Genomic DNA, 21,634 nt, shown 5'->3' on the forward strand with positions numbered 1-21,634 from the left:
AGTAAAGTTCAAGAGTCTCTGTCTTGTGGGAGATAGTTAATTTCTCACCACAAGTAGAGCTAACTTTGTTCATGTTAGCTAGCCAGAGCCAACAGGTTAAGACCATGGATAACTTTTGGTTTAGCCCTCCACTAACTTACATGGGAACAGTTAGCTCTTTCCAAATGTTAGCAGACCAAATGGATTCAATTCTTACAGTGAAACGAGTCACCTCGTGGGGGTTGTGATGCCCCAAAAAATGTATTCACTGTTTTACAGCCTCTTCCTTAACAATGTAAGCTTATGGGAAAAAATATTTTTGGGACATGTGGTAACAATTGTTGAAAATGCAAGGATAAGTGCTGCATACAAATGAAGCTTTGAGCAATATTTTGACTTGTTTTCAGCAAGATGTCTCACTTCCAAATAATGAAACTGTCCATCATTACGTTTCCATGACATTGTGGCAAAAATGTCTGCTACCTCACCCCTCACTGCGTGTGCATCCTGGATTGTTTGAAATCTTTTATTTTGAACACAAAGCTCAACATGGTGTTGTGTCCTGCGCTGCACTCACCAAAAACTCACTGGTCAAAAAACTCATCCTTTATAGACTTGTAGTCAGTAGATTGTATTTTGTGTTTTTGGCTTGACACTCTTGATATCCTCTGTGTGGGCTCAAAGCTCAGAACTACTTTTAATGTGTGTGGGCTGAGAAGGTCAGACAAACACTCAGCGCCCACTGAAGGCCATTTGAATACTATGGTACCGCTGAGGGAAGAGAGGGAAACAGGAGAGACGACCGAAGCTGTGATATAGGGAATTTCTCCTCCTGTTGTGACTTATTAGGTGCAGCTGGCAGACAGTGTATGTGATGGCGATGTGTGTGCTTCCCCAGGTGGGATTCTACAGAGGAGGATACAGGAAGAGGCTCGTGCTGCTTTTACAGGCCAGACAGGAAATCACCAAGCTCTGTCAGCTCATTACACATGCCACTACCACTGCCCCACACACAGAGACGGAAAAATATAACATAAATGATGTTGGCACGAAGATGCAGACTGTGCATCAGAGGCTCTTTGTACTTTCTGTACTGATGAGTCATTCCTGTTGGAGTCCATTAACAGACTGCTGTACAATCGCTGCTCTTTCTCAGTCTGTGATGTTCTCTAATAGATTTGTTAAATGAATGGGGAAAGAAGATGCCACCAATAATGATGCTCTCTGTCTTCTTGCCATTGGGTATATCAATGTGCCACTTATTTTAGTTTGCGTGTATGTGTGTGAATCAGGCCCAAAGGGTACTGATGATCCTATGCTCTGCTCTTGTACCGACACTCCCATTTATGAGCCTGCATCAGCTGTGTTTCATTCAGCGTGTCAACCAAATTTTATGTCTTTTCATCAGCTGGGTGAAAATATAAAAATTGGCTTCCCGAATATTATATATGGAATATTTCTGGAAGTCATGGTGGCCAGATTTTTGCACTTTCAAGGCACTGCATAACCAGTAATGATAGTGATATTGAATTGGATGGAATATGCCAAGTCCTTATTGCTTCATATTTGCCAAACTCATTTCCATATGCTAGTAGCATGAAAGTAGAAATGGCAATGTTGGTTGGTTCATCACTTTGGGCCAGACTTAAATACTGGATGGATTGCCATGAAAGTTGGTACAGACATACACGGTCCCTGAGGATGAATTTCACATTTTACTACATTTAGTGACTTATCCAGCAGCACCACCGTGGAGTTGACTTTGGTGAACTTTTGTTATCTCTTAACTTTTTATCTACTACCATCTTCAGGTTCAGTTTGTTAGCTCAAGACATGACCCTCAATTTGTTAGGTCATGATCATGACATTCCCATCAGCCTTAGCTGTACTTAATGCTAATTAGCATGTTGGAATGCCAATTAGCACTAAACTAATATGACTAATATGAACACAGTGAAAATTACACCTGATAAACATCAGCTTGCCAACATTGTGATTGTGAGCATTTTAGCATTTAGTCCAAAGCATTGCTGCAGCTTCGGTAAGTCACTAGCATGACTGTAGACTGGTGCGACAACTCGCTGTAGTAAGGGGTTGTGGTGAGAAAAAACTAAATTAAATCTTGATGAGTAAGTCTGGATGGATAAGCAACTAATACGCTTATTTTGAAATTAACATCTTTGCAAATTGTATGCAGTTCACTATATACTATATTATACTATAATAATTTAATTTAAAATTCTAAATAAAGCTGTTTACTGAACTAAGCTTTATACTGCATCACACACTATGTAAGACAGCCAATGCGAAATAGTGCTCCAAAAGTGGGACTACTGGTTTTGCTGTGCTGGATCGTAGCTAGGCAATGTTTTCTGCTGGTTCCCTAGTGTTTAGGCACCAGATCGTAAGTTTCCCTCTAAAGCTGATAAAGTTAAAGAAGGCCGCATAGAGAGTGGCAAAAACAGTTTTTCTTGTGTTTGTGATGGTGTGTGTGACAGAGAGAGAGAGTTAGCAAGTGGGTGAAATCCAGCAGGAGGAAATGTGCAAGTGTTTGTGAATTCCCTGGTGAGGGGTGAATTTGAGTGCACTCTCAGATGTGCTCTCCACTCCCCTCTTATAGCCCAAACATTCACTTTCCCCAGGGCAAACTGGCTGTGTGTGTGTGTGTGTGTGTGTGTGTGTGTGTCAGAAATCATGGTGTGTTTCCCATGTTTAATAATCTATCCAATTGGCACCGTTTAACTGCTCATCTTCATCCTTGCTTCAGTTTTAGTGAGGAGACACACACAGCATGCATATTCAGGCACTTAACAACATTTTTTGTAAAAGGAAGTTTCTTCCAGTTTTTCAAAATCAGGTCACACAAACATTTTATGCTCCACTTTAAGCTCTTTAAGCATCAGTGATTTTTTGTCACTTTCCTTTAAGCAGGGAACAGTTTGAGACATTTCTGCTGCTGAAACCACATGCAAGAGAGAGTGTTGGTGTCCAAATTCAACTGCTGTTACATGAGTAGTTTTAAGCAGCTGTGGTTTATTGGCCTTACTGGCCCTTTTTGATGGAGAGCTAGACCACAGACTCTGTTTTGTCTCTCAATTCAGATGATCTTATTACAGTATGGTAGGCCTGCAAAGGCAAAGATATGGAGAAGGGAAACCATAGCTGGTTTTTAAAATCTTAGTACAATTTTTAATTTGATCTTCTCCTCCTCTTCAGTCTTGTAAGTACGATTGCAATGATACCCAGCATCTTTCATGGTGCAGACAGCAGTATTAACGTCATCATAAACTTTCAGTGTATCCTTATTTGTCCCTTATCCTTATGTTGTTTTGCCTCTAAGGGCGCACTCACACTTAGCAAAGTTGCTCCGTATCGTGCTGACGCACGAGTGTCCCTCCTCCCCAGTATCTAGCTGGAACTGCGCTCACATTGCTCCGGCTGCAACTGGTCCTGAGCACTCTTACCTCTTGTACATACGTCATCATGTCGTAGCGTGGTCGCATCACAATGGAGAGCACCACTGAGAACACGACTGTAACTTTACTGACTTCTTTGTGGCTTATTTTGTGCCGTTTTGGTTACAGACAGCACTCTCACGTTCCTGGATTTATGATTATAAAAAGGCAGCGTAATATGCATGATTATACTTCATGTCCATGTTGCACACCCATGCTTGCGCTTGTGCATGAGCAACTGTACTGTGCCTAAGCACACCTCTTCCAACCATGCCAGGGCCAAGGAAGTGTAGAATGCTTGAGCTCGGTATGGAACATAAAAATGAATGTTTGGAGATGAAGTTCTTTAACTAATCGTCATTGGGAAGCAGGATTGAGGGTGGTGCTGTATCTGGTTATCTGCACCATCCATGCTGTGCTTAACAATGCTACTGTTCTCTTCTGAGCTCTGAAAAGCTTTTCCTGTTAAATGCTAAAGGGAAACACTTGATGATGATGATGATGATGATGATGCTAATGAAGATGATGATGTATTTCTTCATTCAACTTAGTCCCTCTTCCTCTCTCTTTTCATCTTTATACTCTCTCTGCAGTAGCGGCAGTAAAACCTGGGTTAATCCCAGGACTCTCACTATGCACACTTGACACAAGGAGCAGCAGTAAAGCACTACTGTGTGTGTGTGTGTGTGTGTGTGTGTGTGTGTGTGTGTGTGTGTGTGTGAGTAAGAGATGATTAGGATGGTGATCTGACAGTCCAGAATGTCTGGCTGTTTTATTGCCAGGCTGCCTGCCTTCATCTGAATGCTGAATACATGGTTCCATAATGAATATCATAAATCTTATACACATACATAAACACACAAGAATGCATGTATGCTTGCTTTCATGCACGTAGACGTAGAGCTGAAAAACCCCCTTTATTCATTTGCCTAAAGTACTAAAATGGCACAATGAAGAGGTACTGTGTAAGAGTATATTACCTAACACAGGTTTGGTTGCATTTTAAACATGGATTTGCAAAATATTAATTTAGGGTGCTGGATCGGAGCATGTCCAAAAGGGTAATCAAACAAGGCAACAAAAGAAAATGAACAATGTTCAACATTATTTCATTGCTTTCCCCTATGAAAGAATGTGAAAGGACATTTTAGATACTTCACTCCCATAGCTATTTCTGTTACTTTTCAGACCATAACAGTATACATTGTCAGATCATGAATTTTAGGACATGATCACCACTCTAATCTCTACTGTTTTGTCTGACTCAAATGTACTGTATTTTCAAAGCCGCACTCCAGCCAGAATTAAGGACTGATGTTGTTTTTCAAACAGGCACTTGGGTCGTGGTAAAATTTGGACATAATGCATTACCATGGCTACCAGATTGATGTTTTAGCAAGCCACCACTAGCATGGACAGCAATAGCAATGATATAAGCACTGATAGCAATAGTGGCCACTTTAACAGAAGTCTTCTTGAGCATTGAAGAGTTGAGTTTGCTCATGGTCAAGCTGTGACCTGTATTGTACATTTACTGCTACTAGACACTTTCTGCTCCAATCACTAACACCTATCTGAGTACAGCCACGTCGCTCTTGACATCTTGACATGCAAAAGCCAAATGCTCAGTCCATGTATGGTATATTCAAGAAAGCTTAATGCTCCTGGAGATTAGAAGACACTCTTAAATCCTTTCTTTAGTTTGGCATGCTAATACTTAAACATATTCTGAGTCAATCCTTAAATGCAATACATTAGGAGAACAGTTTAATCTGAATTGACTACGTTTAGATAAATAATTTGTTAGTGGTTTAGAAACAAGATGCACTGTAAGGTCAATCGGATAACCAGCCACATTGCTCCATAGCTTCATAGTTTTCTGACTGATGATGCCAAACAGGCACACTGTCTTGGTGCTTTTTCTATTGCCCCCTATACACTTAATGATGAAAAATAATCCTGTATAAAAAGAACAAGAGTGATTGTTTTTCTTCAAAACAAGAATAAGACAAAAACAGAGTTGAGGTTTATCTCAACTGCAGATGGTGGAAATGAGAGAAAAGAGGCTGGAAAACTCATTTCCAACATGTTTATCTTTTTCTTCAGTGAAGCCAAAGGAAGGAGCTGGGGGGCAGGAAGCAATGAAGTTTATGGGAAATGTGGTCTTGATTTGGAGAACACTACCACTAATATTACCCCTGCTGTGACACAGAGGTTGCCAGTGATCCTCACAGTGGTCTCATGCATTTGCAGTAACAGTACCAAGGTAGGAATTTTAATTATAGAACAATATATTGGTGTTTAAACCTACTGCACACAGCACATTTAAAACATGACACAAAGAAGAAGAGTACACTGATTTGCAGTAAACAGAGAACCTCAGATTTGAGGCACAGTGGCTCAGTGTGGTGAAATGACTGTTAATGTGTTTAAATGGTAGTAAAACGATGCAGACCAACAGTTGAGGATTGTTCCAGATCTCTGTGGAATGGATTGATGACTGTATGAAAAGACAGAGAGCTTCATGCTTGAGAGAGCATAGAGTCTAGCAAGCAATACGGACAGAAAATTGACAGAGAACTGTTGTGGGGCATTGTGAGGAAGTCTTCAACAGCAGGCCCGTGCTGTCACTGTGGATACAAGCATCAGCTAAGTCAATAGCTCCCAACCTTTTTTTTTTTTTTTTTTTTTTCATAATTACCCCTTCAGCCCAGTCAGATTAGCCATAGTGCTGTTGTCTCCCGAAGAAAATCTTGGTCGACTAAAATTTTACCTTCTCTTCAACCAATCACTTGATCAGTGAGGAAAAAAAAATCTGCACCCCATCACTGGATTAACTATGTCGGCCACACTGCAATAAATGGGTCACAACCAGCTATATCGTTATCTTCAGGGCACATCTATCAAGTAAATTTATATACAGCAGCATCACACACAGACACAAACAAGCAATGATCTTCTTCTTCCAAACAGTAGAGCTAATGCTAGCTGAGCTAGCGCTGTAGTATAAAGTACAAAAAGCAACATTAAAAAGCTTCAAAGGTACCAGCATCCAACCTAAATGAAGCTGAACGTTCACAGGTTCTCTTGACTGTACCTCAATATTACAACATAAGTCCAACATCATTGCATAACATGCTAATGGAGAGTTAAACAGACTAACCTACCAAATAAACAATACAACAACAAAAAACATGACCAAACTTTCTAGATTGAAGTCAATCAAATCAATCCATTCTAAGCTTGTACAGGTACTGGTCCTCATTGAGAAATCAATGATAAAACATAAAACTTCATACACCAAGTTCCTCTGTCCTCTGAGTTTGGGAGCTGATGTAGCATTTTGTGCTGATTCTTTGACATGGTGTTTTATGTTTGAGATCGTTTGGAGTAAATGTTCTGTAAGTTGGACCTAGCAGTCTACATTAAGTCTACATTTCTCCCTCCAAGAAATAATGCATCAAAACATTTTTCATAGAATTTATCATTCAACGTTTAGTTGGGTTTGGTCAAGTCTGCATTCTGTGCTTTATGTAGCAGAAGCTGGATGTTTAAACCATTTACTGTTTCACCTGTTAATATATTACTCTTAACTATCTTTTCAATGACCTTTATTTATTTAGACTTTTCATACATCAGCAGTTAACTATCTATTTGAACTTTTCATACAGCACTATTTCAACAAATTACTATAAGCTAACTGTTTAGACTGCTCACATGCTTATTTGTTTTCCATTCAACCTCATTCGCAGGGTTTGCTGTTCAGGTGTTACAACTGACTAGTCATTTTTAAGTAAACAATCATGGGTAAATGGAGAGTCAACAAAAGTGGGTAAAAAAAACCAATATGATCACCAAATGCTGCTCGTTTGCCTTTGTTTCAAAGCTTGTCTGTGGAGTGTGGATGTGTGTGTTCATCCAGTGTAATAAAAAGTATTCAACACTCGCTCATTAACTAGCTGGCTGCCTGGCAGAGCGCTCCATGGTGGCTGCACAACTCCCTGGGCGGGAAGAGAGGTAACACTCAGATGTGAGGCCATTTAAGTTAATACAGTTACACACACACAGACACACACACTCACACACACACACACACACACACACACACACACACACATACACACACATACACACACACACACACACACGCAACTCAGCAAGAGTGCTTTCCCTTATTCAACTTACAACATGGCACTCCCCTGCAAGGACCACCTGCTAGTTAATACCATCACACACACACACTCACACACACACACACACACACACCACTTCTGTTTTCACTATACACTAGATCACTAGGCTCTGCAATCACATCACATGGATTCTCTTACCACTGTTATGCAGATGACACCCAACTGTTCCTCTCTTTCCCCCCATCCTCCGACACCCACGTTGCCACGCGCATCTCGGAATGTCTGGCAGACATCTCCGCTTTGACAACTGCGCACCACCTCAAGCTCAACCTTAATAAAACTGAACTCCTCTTCATCCCGGAGAAAGACTGCCCTTGCATGGACCTGTCAGTCACTGTCGAGGACATCATGGTATCTCCTTCATCAACTGCGAGGAACCTGGGCATAATCCTCGACGACAGACTATCCTGCACCCCCAACATCACTGCTGTGGCCCGATCCTGCAGATTTGCCCTCTACAACATTCGCAGGATCCGGTCTTTCCTCACAAAGGACGCAATGCAAGTCCTGGTCCAAGCGCTGGTCATCCCCCGCCTGGACTACTGCAACTCGCTCTTGGCTGGACTCCCAGCCTCTGCGACTAAACTGTTGCAGCATGTCCAGAACGCTGCAGATTGTTTTCAATCTACCCAAATTCTCCCATGTGACCCCCCTCCTCCATGATCTCCACTGGCTTCCTGTTGCGGCCCGCATCCTATTCAAGACGATGGTACTGGCCTTCAAGGCCGTCAACTTAACTGCACCCATCACCTCCAAACACTGGTTAGACCACACGCCCCAGCACGAGCACTTCGCTCCACTACATCAGCTGGCTGGCTTGTACCGCCATCGCTAAGAGCAAACAAAGGCCGCTCAGCGAAGTCACGACTCTTCTCTGTTCTGGCGCCTCAGTGGTGGAACGAACTCCCGACCAATGTCAGGACAGCAGAGCCACTCGCCATCTTCCGCAAAAGACTCAAGACTCACTTGTTCAGACTTCACCTTGACCTCGCAGAAGCATGACTCCCTCCCACTCCCCCACCCCCCCAAAAAACAAACAAAAAGAAACAAAAAACGTATACGCACTTGTATGTTCTTACCCTTAGCACTTCAATCATAGCACTTATGTACTTAAGGTATCCTTGATAAATAACAGCTACCATGCTCAGACGAGGGCTTGAAAACTGTTTCTATTTTTTTCTTTTCTACTTTATCGACAGTGATATGTTGTGGTTTCTTTCTTGTGACAAATGTACTTATTGTAACTGGCTTTGGACAAAAGCTAAATGCCCTAAATGTAAATGTAAATGCATGCATATTAGCTCACAGGCATGTGTGTGTAAACATGAAGCCTGTGCACAGAGCATGCCAAGCAACTGTGACCACACACACGCACATTCACATATGCATGGTTCAGCCTGTTGAATTACATGCAATAGGAACAATGGGCAGTGGGCTCGTGCATGGCTTATTCTCCAAAAACTGTTATTTGTAAGTTTATACCTTCTGTACATGATGCATGTGTGTCTCCCCCTTTTCTCGCTGACTCTGACATGGATCTGCCGTCCCTTCAGCCAATCACAGACAAGTGGGATCACATTTACGAGCACAGTTGCCAGGCAACAAGGAGAAAGAGAGAGAGTGAGTGTGTGAGAAAGAGATGGAAGTGGTGGCAGAGAAAAAATAGCCATGTTGTTGCCAAGAGGAGAGGAGAAATCTGAGCAAGATGGCTTAATTGCATTTCACAGATAGCATGCCATTCATGGTCAACTGGAGATCCATTTGATCTGATACGGTTGATCATGCAACCAAAGCGCTTGAACTGCGCTTTTGTACTATACAGAACTGGGTTAGCATGAGGATTAACAACTGACCTTACCTTTACCCTACTGAATACATAGTGACCTACAATCACAATTTAGTGAAGTTTGTCTCTTTTTAATGTCCAGTGGGCCAGTCACAGAATCAGAAGCCACAGTTTAGCTAGACTATCTAAATCATGTAATTTGAAGATTAAAGCAGAAAGAGAGTATTATTGTTTGGCAGTAAGGCATAACTTAGCAACTGTATTCAGTAATGGGTACTGTAGTTCAGTGTGTTAAACACAGAGACGAGAGGGAAAAGGAGAGGGACAGGAGGAAAATAACAGATATAAATACAGGTGAGTTCTGCGTTCATTCCTAGGCTGAGCTATCAACAAAAACACACTTCTACAGACACACTTAGTACGTCCATTGCTAGCTAGCCAACAACTAACAGTTGGTGGCCTACATTGGTGTGAGTAAACAGAAACGGTCCTGCAATCGAATTCCAGTTAATGATGCAAGGGGATAATTCTCTTTTCAGTCTTTAAACAAGTATTTTAGATATATCTGACATCGATTAATCGATTTGTCTATAAAAATGCTTTTAATACGTCAAATAAATACATATTTATAATCTGGATTGAATGTATAAGACGTTGGCAGTACAAATGATGACAGTATAGTCATCATTTGAATTGAAAAAGGTTTACCTATTTTCAATTCTTTCTTTCTTTCTTTCTTTCTTTCTTTCTTTCTTTCTTTCTTTCTTTCTTTCCCACCATCTCTTTGTCCTCTGTAAGTAGGCCATGGCTGAGAGGCTTGCTGTTGTGAACAGCTACAAAAAACAACATTATTGTCTTTAATTAAGGCTCATCCACACTGTGTATCTTTATTTCTCCCTACAACCCCCCATCTCTCTCTCTCTCTCTCTCTCTCTCTCTCTCTCTCTCTCTCTCTCGCTGTCTCTCTTTCTCGCTCTCCCTCCTTCCTCCGTGGAGCTTTTCTTTCACACATCCAACTCTTCGGGGTTTCCCCCTACCCTCATCACTCACCCCAAATGCTACTCCTCTCTTCCCTCCTCTCTGCCACTCTGCTCCCTCTCGCTGCCCAACACGGTTCTCCCATCTAATCCTGCCTCCCATCATTCCTATGCCTCCTTTGCCCTCCTCCTTCCCTCCATCCCTCTCTCTGTCTCTGGCAGCTCTCTAAGGACATTTCCTGATGTCACAGCGCAGTATTGTCCCAGAGGTCAACAACACAAGACATGCTCTGTTGCACACAAACACACACACACACACACACACACACACACACACATGCAGTGCACTCACTCAGTAAGCATGGGAAGCTGAGCTCAGTGAGTCTTGCTGCTCCAAGGCCAAGTCCTGTTTAATGAGACAAGAGGCTGGAGTGAGGAGTGGTATGCACGTAAGAGGGAGTGTGTGTATGTGTGTGTTATGGTGTGTAGTCAAATGTGCTGTTAACTGCAGCGTCGAGTGCATCTCAGTGAGTTTTCTTGAGTTTGTCTTATTTCAGATTTAGTAACTCTTACAAAATTCTTCTAAATAATGAAGCACTTGCTGCAGTTCGGGAGAGCTGGGTATGTTAGTGTGTGTGAGCATGTGTGTGCTCAGAGTTACTGAGAGTTGGGTGTTAATCCGCTGCATTAACAGCCATCAGCCAGGCGTGATAACTGGTGTGGCTGCTGCTGGCTCAGCTGTACACACACACACACACACACACACACACACACGCGCACACACACATCCTATCCTTCTGAGGTCCCTCCATTGACTACATCTGACTCCATTATTCTGTAAACCCTGACCGTATGATCAGAACTACATGGCTAATCTCAGTCCTTTCTCTAAACTTAAAGGGATTCTCCACACTAAATCTTTTGAGCATCACTCAGGCTCTGTAGGTTTGAATGGCAGTTGTGAGTAGGGTGTGTTGTTGCTTTTGAAAACTGGTGAGACGATGAAACACAATACGGGAAGGTCAGTTTGAGTAACACTTTCAAGAGTTTGATGGTATGACTCGCCGAAACACTGCTCAGTTGTACCTTCTTGTGACAATAGAAATACACACGAACACAAAGTGATTTGAAGGAACAAGTGCTTGCACGTAGTTAGGTGTGTGTAAACTTAATTTTCATTCACCCTTTTATTCATTTCTCTACCCTCCATCCCTGTCTCTTTGCTCTGCGGCTCTGCCATGGGGTGTGTTGCCATGGCAACAGTGGCACACACAGATGCCAGTGTGTTATGTTTTGGGGTGCTTTGTCCAACCCCTTATTCCTCCAGATACATTTTTAAACATAATCGCAGCAAGAAATGTACATTTCTTTATGTTGCATCGTTACTTTCCTTTAGGTTTCTGTGATTATGCTCTGGTTAGGTTTAGCCACAAAACCCCTTGGTTAGGGTCAGGAAATAATCAAGTTTTGGCTTAAAATATCAGTTTTTTGTTGCCACAAAGACGGCTACAAATTGTCCCAAGATCTTAAAAATATCCAGTGGTGGGTGTCACTGGCTTGCCAGCCTTCACACCTGTAACTGTAGAAATATTAATATGGTACGCAGTCTGGGACACATACAAATGTGATCTGTATCAGTGGTTTGCAGAAATGTCCAAGCGACTGGGCTGCATTTTTAAACGTCATTCAAATCTAAACTCACGATGCATTCCAACATTCAGAAAAAGGTATTTAAGTGGAGACTATATGTTTTACCATTCTAATGTAGACAGACAATGTGTTTTTTTCTGACAGCCTTATTTTGTGTATACATCTGTCCATTAATTTCAACCAGCTGATGGTAAAGCTCCTCAGTTATTTGCTGTGGTATGTCAACAGTTCTCTTTAAAGTCACAGCAATCTGGATGGAATCATTGTTAGAGAGAGACGCTGTGAGAGAGAGACATTCGCAGTAACAGCAGAATAGCGTTTCCCACAGCTACCTGACCTCCTGCCAGCCAGTCTGCTCAAACTAAAGTGTTCTCAGGGACACACTGTCACCTCCTGACCGTGTGTGTGTATGTGTGTGTGTGTGTGTGTGTGTGTGTGTGAGGAAGAGAGAGTTGGCAGGAAAGATAGCAGAGAGAAGGCTTGTTTGAAGTCTACCTGACTTTGCTGTATGTGTGTTCGTATGTTAGATTATCTGTCTGTCTGTAAAAATCTGCATGAGTCATGACCCATCAGTCTCTCTTTCTGCTACTTTTGCTCCAATCCGGTTCTCTGTAATGTTTTGTCTGCGGGGGTCAGGGGTGGTGCAGAGAGTCAGAGGAGCGTGCATGATGTCCAGACTACATTACCCACAATGCTATATTTAGACCACTGCAGTGTGTGACTCAGCACAGCCAAACCTAACTGTGGTCTGACAGCGCAGCTCTGACTGGTTATGCTGCTACACTATATGGACACTTTTATGCATCGTCAATTCATATGTCTTTAAACAACAAACACTGGGCCATTAAAGTAGCATCATAACAACCATACTTGCTGAAACCACATGATAAAATATACTGACAAGTCAAAAATCACAAATTTGCCAGAATGGGCTTAAAATTTATTATAATATAATGTTAGAATTTCTACCACCAAAAATACAAAATGCATTAAAAATGACATTAAATATAACAATAGATGTACGATTGCAGTAATCAGTGGCAGTATATTAGTCCAAGATTAAACATGCATTATAATTACAATAAAAGTTAATATCCATTCATTTAGAAGCATGTGTATGTGTATAATCCTGACACTCCCAGACGCACAGACTGCCTCTCTTGCCCTGAAGCAGCTCATGTGATGCCTTCATGCAGATGGGATGATGCATGTTACAGCGGTTACCATCTGTAGAATACATGGCTACCATTGTTAACATGTGAATTCCATTAAGACTGTGTTAAGGCTAAGAGTTTCTTCATATTGTACATGCACATATGTGAAGCTATGTTTCAGTAGATGTGTATGGAGAAATGCATGTGTGCTCTGTGTGTAATTGGTGACTTTAAGTGTGGATGAGCAGTGAATTCCAAACACCTTTCCATGTAGGGCATGATCATGTATGTTAGTCATGTCTTCAAGCCTCTCTATGTGCTCTGCATGCAAGCTGATGTGTAAGGAAGCCATGATGAGCAGTCACCTCAAGTAAGCTTCATGTAATGTGTGTGTGAGAGATAGTTTCTTCCCTTGTTGCTTTTTGAGTCTGTGGTCAGAAATACCAGTTGACTTGACTGTTGAATCTTTATCAAACAAACAAATACTGTAGAACTGATTGCCTTTTTGTTGGAATAGTCTCATTATGGAGAGTATCAGCCTTGCGAGTGTCCTTGAGTAAGAACTCTCTGATCTCCATGATGAGTGGAATTCCTTGCTTTGCTCAATAAAACATCACCTGAAAAGAACATACTTACAACTCAAAATCTGAAATTTGATTGGTTGTAACTGCTGAACCGGTGATGGACATATCAGTTTGTTGGTGACCAAACAAAAGGATGTTTGCCTCTTGGGATCAACATGTTTTACAGTTCCAGCTGCTGACTTTAAATTTACCATATGCTCATTTTCAGGTTCATAATTTTATTTTGGTGAACTACTAGAATAGGTTTACAAAAAAACCTGACATGCCCGGGTTTAGCTCCTGTCTCTTTAAGGCCTCCCCTCCCAAATACCCAGTCTGCTCTGATTGGTCAGTGTACACACACCTGAGTATGCACTGCTCAATGTGTCCCTGGTCTGCACTGTTGTGTTTCAGCTTCCGACTTGCTTCACTTCTATGAGAATAGAGGTATAAATTATGCAAATGTGTGACATGGTGACGTAGTGTAAAGTCAATAAGTCATGGAATTAAAGGTCGGACTACTGAAGAGGTATTACAGGCACTTCAGGTGCAATGTTTCCTCGGATCTCCAGTTGGCGTGTACTTTGGGCCTTGACTATTTACATGCAAAAGAACCTACATAACACACTGAAGGAATGAAATAACCGAGAAAGAATAAGAGGTCTCCTTTAATGTGATCTCTGGAAGATATGTGCAGCATAGAGAGAGTTCTTATAGATACAAATATATATTCCTCGTTTCATGACCATTTTTGGAGATTTGTAAAACTGTACAGACAACTAACCAAATTATCCCTCCCTACTGGCAAATGTTTCAAATGTTTTTGTTATTTTAAGGGAAAAGAAAACAAGACTCTCGACTAGATTCCATGACTCATTTAACAGATATTTCAACAGTGTGTCGAATCAAATTCTTGAGCTGTCTCTATTGTTAACACTCTTTGTGCATGGATGTTTGATCCTTATTAGACTGTTACCATACCAAAGTGAGGAATTTGGTCCGCTACTGCTATATTCTCATGTTCTCATGTTATGCTCACATTTCTCTCTGGTATACTCCATTCATTTATCTCTCCGTGTTCTTGCTCCCTCCATGTTCACATTCACTCATTTGAAATGTGAGTGGCAGCAGTTTTGTTCAGTTGACCATCTCAACACATGATACTGGAGAATACACGCACCGACAGAGTGACAAAAATATGTTAGAGAGATAAGCTTTCACTTGAACATAATACAGAGTGGCTTTCCAAGTATTCACCAGAGCAGTGAGAGCTCTTTAAGATCATCTGTCATGTAGCCTCGAGAGGTTAGGATGTGCTGACAGCTCAGAAAAGCAGCCACTCAACAGCCGGTACTGAGAGAAGCCCCACTGCCTACACTGGCATCAAACACTGACGTTGTTTAAATAGGAGTGTTTACTGTTCTACAGTCTTGTCAGATTTCAATCAATAGCCAAGATTTTCTGGTCTGATTGTTGAAGTTTTAGATGTTACCCTACATATTGCACTAAAACCGAATGTACTGTTGGACTGAAGTTGGGCTTCAAACTAAAATCCAAACTTTAAAATTTATATTGATGACAGGAAAGATGTCAGATCAATATCAGGGTGCACAAATGTGTTTTCAATTGATTTGCCTTTTCATTGATTCTCATTCAGTGTCAGGTTGCTGGATTAGAGTAGAAGGAATTTGAAACAGTGATGTTCTGTATGATGATGCTGTGATATCACTTCCGGATATAAAGGATGGGATGTTTTTAAATACGGTACATTAGTAAGGTCATCAAACCTGGAGCTGGTTGGGATTCAGTTTCTTGCTCAAGAACACTTGAGCCGGGACTGCTTGCCCACATCCCTGAGCTTAACGGTCTTCCTTTATGATATTTAGTGCAGTTTTGAACACATTTTGAACTCATTTTAAGGATATCCTTATCTATAAATGTTGGGTTTCTGTAAGTAAATGAATTAAAGAGTATGGGGAAGTATTGATGCTGTACAAATAAAGATTGATTGATTGATTGATAAAAAAATATAACTGATTATATCAATTACAATATAATATATACTGTATATATGAAATGGAGTGTAAACTCTGTATTTTCTTTTCTTTGTTATAAAAAGCAACAATCAGTTTATTAAATCATTTAGGCCTAAAAAACATTTATTTTACTCTTCTGTTTACTTTCACTTGGTCTTAAACTTCTTTGTTGTCCTATTTTGGAGTCTGGCGCACACAGACTTGTGTGCTCTTGTCACATTTTAAATTTTCTTAATGCTTGTATGATTATGCAATGGGTCTGTCCATGTATGTCCAGAGCAACATTTGGGCTGAGGTGTATGAGTTTTAAGAAGATTGTGTAGGTAGCCAACTAACTTGTGCCATAACACTACACTAGTCAGTTTACGAATCACTGATACTGTGCTGCATACAATCTAAATTCTCAAAACTCTATCTAAAACATTGTAGTGACTTTGTTAGCTTACACTTACAAAGTCAGCTAGATAACTAACAGTTTAATTTCTATATAGATGTCATTATATTTTTGACTGACACTGTACATTTACTGTATTTTGTCAGTTTTAGGGATCCATAGAGTTCAGCTCAGTTTGTGGTAGAAAAACAGTAACTACTGGCTGCACATGACATAAACATGATTTCTTTCTTGGTCACCAAAGGGCCAAACTTGACTACTAGTCTTTTATTCACACAGTAGCCTATGATTTGTGCTCATGGTTAGACTATAACAGGTGCAATCAGCCCAGAATTGTTTATATAGCACTCCTATATCTATCAACGTCTGCTTTACAACATACTGGTAAACATAGACTGGGAGACAGATCCAGGGGAAAGCCTTTTAAGTTTACTTTTTTTCTTGGATTTTTTTCTTTCTCTCTTTCTAGATCTTTCCACTGTTTCTTGTGTAATGACAGTGCAAGCTGGCCCGGCCGTTTTCACTTTGTGTGTCGGTATTTTTAGCTGCAGAAACTGTCCTTTGCCAACAACCCCCCCCATTTTGAGTAAATATGCCATGTCTGGAGGCTTGTAGTTCAGTCCTGCCTTGGTCTCTGGGGAGAGAGTGTGTATCTGTACTTCAGTTTGTATATTCGTGTGTGTGTATGTGTTGGTGTGTATGTGTGTCAGAGAGATTTAAAGCCTCTGTAATCAAAGCCAGAGAATGTGCATGCTTTCCCAGGCCCAGCTGACTCCACTCTAAAGCATTACACCAGCCCTCTGACTATTCTACAGCACCCTGCATCTTAATGGGTCCAAGTTGCTGCGCTTTGGAGTAAATGTGTGTACTTCTGTGCATGTAAGGAAGTTGTCCAGCAGTGGGCTTTCTCTGTGATGTTAATGTTGTTCTGCAGCTGGTCTCTGTCATTCTGGAGCCCTGAAGGTTTCATACAGGTTGTGCTATATTGACGTCAGAGCTTCAGGGTCTCAAGATCAAGAGTGATGGAAATGTCATTAAAAATAGGAGAAACAACATGAAGACATGAACATTGTTGAGGTCATTTCATCAGCTCTTAAAACGTCTCTGGATTTTTACTTGTGGCTGACATTGAGGTGACTGTTGGTATTTGTGGTGTTCTTGAACAGAAAGTAAGTAAGTAAGTTGATGTAAGTTCATCTGAATGTGGGAATAGGGGGAATTACAGTTCAGCCAGAGAATACAGAAAACTTTTATTGTGCTGTTTTAAGGCTTCTACACTTTCAAGTCAGGGCTTTGGGCTGTCAGACTGTTTGGATGGTTATTCCCATATGACAGGGAAGAAACAGATCTCTCCTTTAGACAGGAATCTGTGAGTATTAAAGAGAGACCGAGATGAAGGGAAGAAGAAAGACAATGATAGAAAACGAAGACATTGAGCTTAACACGCTGTTATTCCCAAGACAACAACGCACATAGACAAAGAGTCAGGTGTCTCTTTTTTCTAAAGCTCCAGGCTCTGACCTTTGCCCTTGGCTTACATTCATCCCATCTCTGTAAACCAGGTGACTTTTACCACTAGGGCTGCAACTTACGATTATTCCCATCATCAATTAATATGACAATTATTTTCATGATCAATCATTTACCCTTGAAAAGTCAAAAATGCTCACAAATTCTCAGAGGCCAAAATTAAGTCTTAAAATAACTGACTTTGTCCAACCAATTGTCCAAAACTCAAAGATTCCTCTGTTAGATTCATAACACTTAAGAAGATGGAACCGGCAAATGTTTGATATTTTTTCTTAAAAAATTACTGTAACAAAATTGGCTTTTTTTTTTTTTTTTAATCATACACCTATTCAGTAAACATCTCCCTGATACAATGACAACATTATAACACAAAGGTACAAAGCACATGTACCATTTATTACAGGACTATTGCACTGAATTGTATTACACAGTTGGTCATGTTATTTTGTCTACCCCTTAGAGGATATCAGGCTTACTCTGCAGTGATGAGAGTTTGGGCTTTTCCTCCTGGATGTTATTCAACACTGGAGCTACAGTGTGTTGTTGTATTTTGCTGTCTTATCCTCTTATTATTAGCAGGACATCGCTGGTCCAAAATGTGGAAGGCCAATTTCAGCTGAGGATGCAATCAGTGTTGAGAAATGTTACTTTTACCACAATTACCATAAAGAAATGTAGCTTGTGCTGCCAACCTCCATCAATCTTGTATATCTGTTTTAACATTGTGAGCCAATGAGGGAGTCAAACATACAGTAGAAAATCACAAACAAAATGAAAGATACAGTATAATAATTTCATATTAAACCTAATTACAGAGTGCATGAAGACAAATCTTTAACTGCTAATTACCAAAAAGGGTAAATTGAGTATTGTGAGGCATTAATAGTAGGTAATCAGTGCTTAATAAGCTATAATCATTACACAGTTTACAGTAGCTCAGTCTACACTGCAGTACGCTGAGATGAACAAGACATTTTGGCTCAGCCCTGATGAGACCAATGAACAAAAAGTGTCAGAAAACTTTTGGTCAAGGCAGGCTCCTCACGCTCAGGTGAGGAGTGTGATATAGTTAAAAACATCTACATTACACAAACATCTTCATTTTCAAGTTTAGTTTCATTACACAGTCACCAAGCATGTGACTTGTGTGATTTCTTGTCAAATAAGAGTTGGAAGTAGGACACCTTCAGTTCTGGCCTGTTCAGTAGGCTGAGTGCTGTGTTGTCATCAGACAACATCACCAAAAGAGATATGTGAATGTCTGACTCACATGGTCTGTCTCTCCATGACTGAAACCAAATGAATATATGAAATCAGTAAAACAAGATCCATTTCGTGAAATCAGGAGGTTAACCCGGTTTGTTAGTAGTAGGTAAATTATTTCACCCCGTGAATAAAGATAGGTTGGTCAGAGGATGAGATTTTGATGTTTTTGCTGTGGCCACAGTACTTGATGAAGATTTATTAATGTCGTGTGCTGTTTGAGGCAACTGGGAACGGAACTGACTGGCTGTGGAAATCAACCAGACTGGACCAGAACATCGATTGTTCAGGTTCATCACAGCAGGCACTCAACTGGGTCAAACTCTCCAGCATGATAGGTCGCTGAGGACAGTGTCAGTGAACAGGGCAGTGAACAGGGCTTATTGCCAAGGATTTAAATGCACAGTACGATAGATAGCCAAAAAATAAATGATGAAGAGAATTTAGCTCGACAAACTCGACATGTCCCTCTGGGAAAAACAGGAAACTGTAATGAGGGGAAACAGTAACACTTGTTTCAACATTGAAAATATTAAAAATTGACCAGGAATGTCCCAGCCCTTGTGTGCACCATGGGACCTTATTTGGGGGAAAAAAATCAGTAGTCAATGGGGAGAGACAAATACGTTTCTGACCCAGTTTGAATCATGCCATAAATCACACTTGTTTGTCAATTAAAAATATATTTTTGCAAAAATCTTGTTTTGTGTAAAACCACTTAGTGAAGTTCATTATCTTGTAAAATATACAGCACCAACAAGAGCAGGCTGTGACCTTGACACAGAAAAAGTATGGAAAAAGGCGAAAATCACAAGTCTGACCATATTGACAGCTGCAGTTATGCAAAGGGAGAGTGGCTCAGTTCTCTGAGCCAGCTCATATACAGGACCTCTGTGTTTCCCACAGAATGGCTGTCAACCAGTGTGTCTTTTTGAGAATTGTGCCTCTCTCTCTGCAAAGCATTCATGAACAGCATTAGACGGGAGGGGAAGAGCGAGGACAGATATCCACTGGGTAGTCAGTCGTGGTACTCATACTCTCAGATGACAAAAAAAACCACCACCAAATATACCTGGGCAGCCGTTAAAATACCTGGGTGACCTGCCCAAGTAAAGTCTATGTGTGGAAAACACTGGACCAAGTCTTCAAGGTTTCAGTTATGGGTTTTGGTGAGCGTTAAATGAGACGTCATTTGTGTGACTATTGGGTGTGTAGTCTTTCTAATTACATTTTCACATCATATGTTTAATTCACATCACAATTCAATGAGAATCAAAAATTGATTTGTCTCTTGCCATTCACTACCGTACATATTCACACTGAAATAAGGTCCCATGGTGGTCCGCTGGAAGGCAGACCTCACCTCTCTATTAAAAAGAACTATTCAGTTGACAGTTGTAAGGAAACAGAAAACATTTTTAGCCTTGAGAGTGTGTGTCAGTTCAGCTGTCAAGTACAGTCTTATTCTCCTGTCACCGTGGCAACAGCAGTTGGGGGTGGAGGGACGTGATTTGACAGGAAGTGACCTCGCCATGGCCTCCTGCTGCCATGGGTACAGAGGAGATCAGAGGTCAAAGCTGGCATGCTGTGGTGTGTGCGTGTGTGTGTGTGTGTGTGTGTGTGTGTGTGTGTGTCAGTGAATGTCAAATTCTGTCATCTGGAAGAATGTATGACTGACAGGACAACTTGTAGTTCCAGTCTTGTTAAAGCTCAAAATATTTTAGCTGGGTTTTGGTTAACAAAATGTCCAGGTGGGGCTCGCGAGATGCTCCCTTGCCAGAATGGTTTTCTAGGATACTGTTCTGTGTGGCAGTTTTGTGCATGCACCTGCTCTATATGTGCATGGGTTTTGAGACTAGATAGATGCTGTAGAGGAGCTCCATTTCCTGCTCTTTATCAGTCCTTTTCCCCTTTCACTCATTAGCTGTATTCTGTGACTGCTGGTAGAACTGCACACTGTTAACTGTTACTGTCTACTGAAATGATGCACTGAATTAAACCATACTGCACACTGTTTACTGTCTACTGACAGTTGCTGCACAGTGCACACTGTTCAGTTAATCAAACTTTTGAGTTTGTTGTCAGTAGTAAACATTTGTCTGATTTTATACACTGATCATTACTAGGAAGCAGAGGAGACAGACAGTCAGGGACATCCAGTTCAGAGAGGTCCAATGCAGACAGATCCAGCTCAGAGAGACCCTGCTCATGGAGATCCAGACAACAGGATAGATGTTCCTCAGATCTAGGATGAGACAACGGGTGTGTTTTTTATACACTGAGGTATAAGCAGGTTAAGACACAGATATACATAATAGTAAGAAAAATACATAGGATACCCTGGTCGTCCCTGGTCTTATGAAATATCTATTTGAAGGTAAGCAATGTCACTTTTATAGAATTGGCTTATTCTAATTTATGATAGAAAATCAATGTCTACATGAAACACAGAATTGTACCGTACTGAATCGGAATCAAATCGTATCGAATCATCCCATAATATATTCAGCATTTAAATCTTGTAAATGCTGTATTTTAAACATACATTAGGTCCCCTAGGTACAGAATATTATTCTGTTACAATATTTTTTGGAACAACTACAAAGACTTACAGTTTGCCTCCCGATATTTGTTTTTGGAGCATGCCCTTGCTA

The 21,634-nt window shown here is 40.8% G+C and overlaps 1 protein-coding gene across 1 annotated transcript in view; it reads left to right on the top strand.

Moving 5' to 3' along the window:
• The window catches only part of mtss1lb (MTSS I-BAR domain containing 2b), an 80,411-nt gene that overhangs the window by 31,775 nt on the left and 27,002 nt on the right, over positions 1 to 21,634 (top strand). The gene's annotated exons all lie outside the window — the stretch shown is intronic.

This window comes from Pagrus major, chromosome 4 (assembly GCF_040436345.1).
Source record: "Pagrus major chromosome 4, Pma_NU_1.0".
Lineage (NCBI taxonomy): Eukaryota > Metazoa > Chordata > Actinopteri > Spariformes > Sparidae > Pagrus > Pagrus major.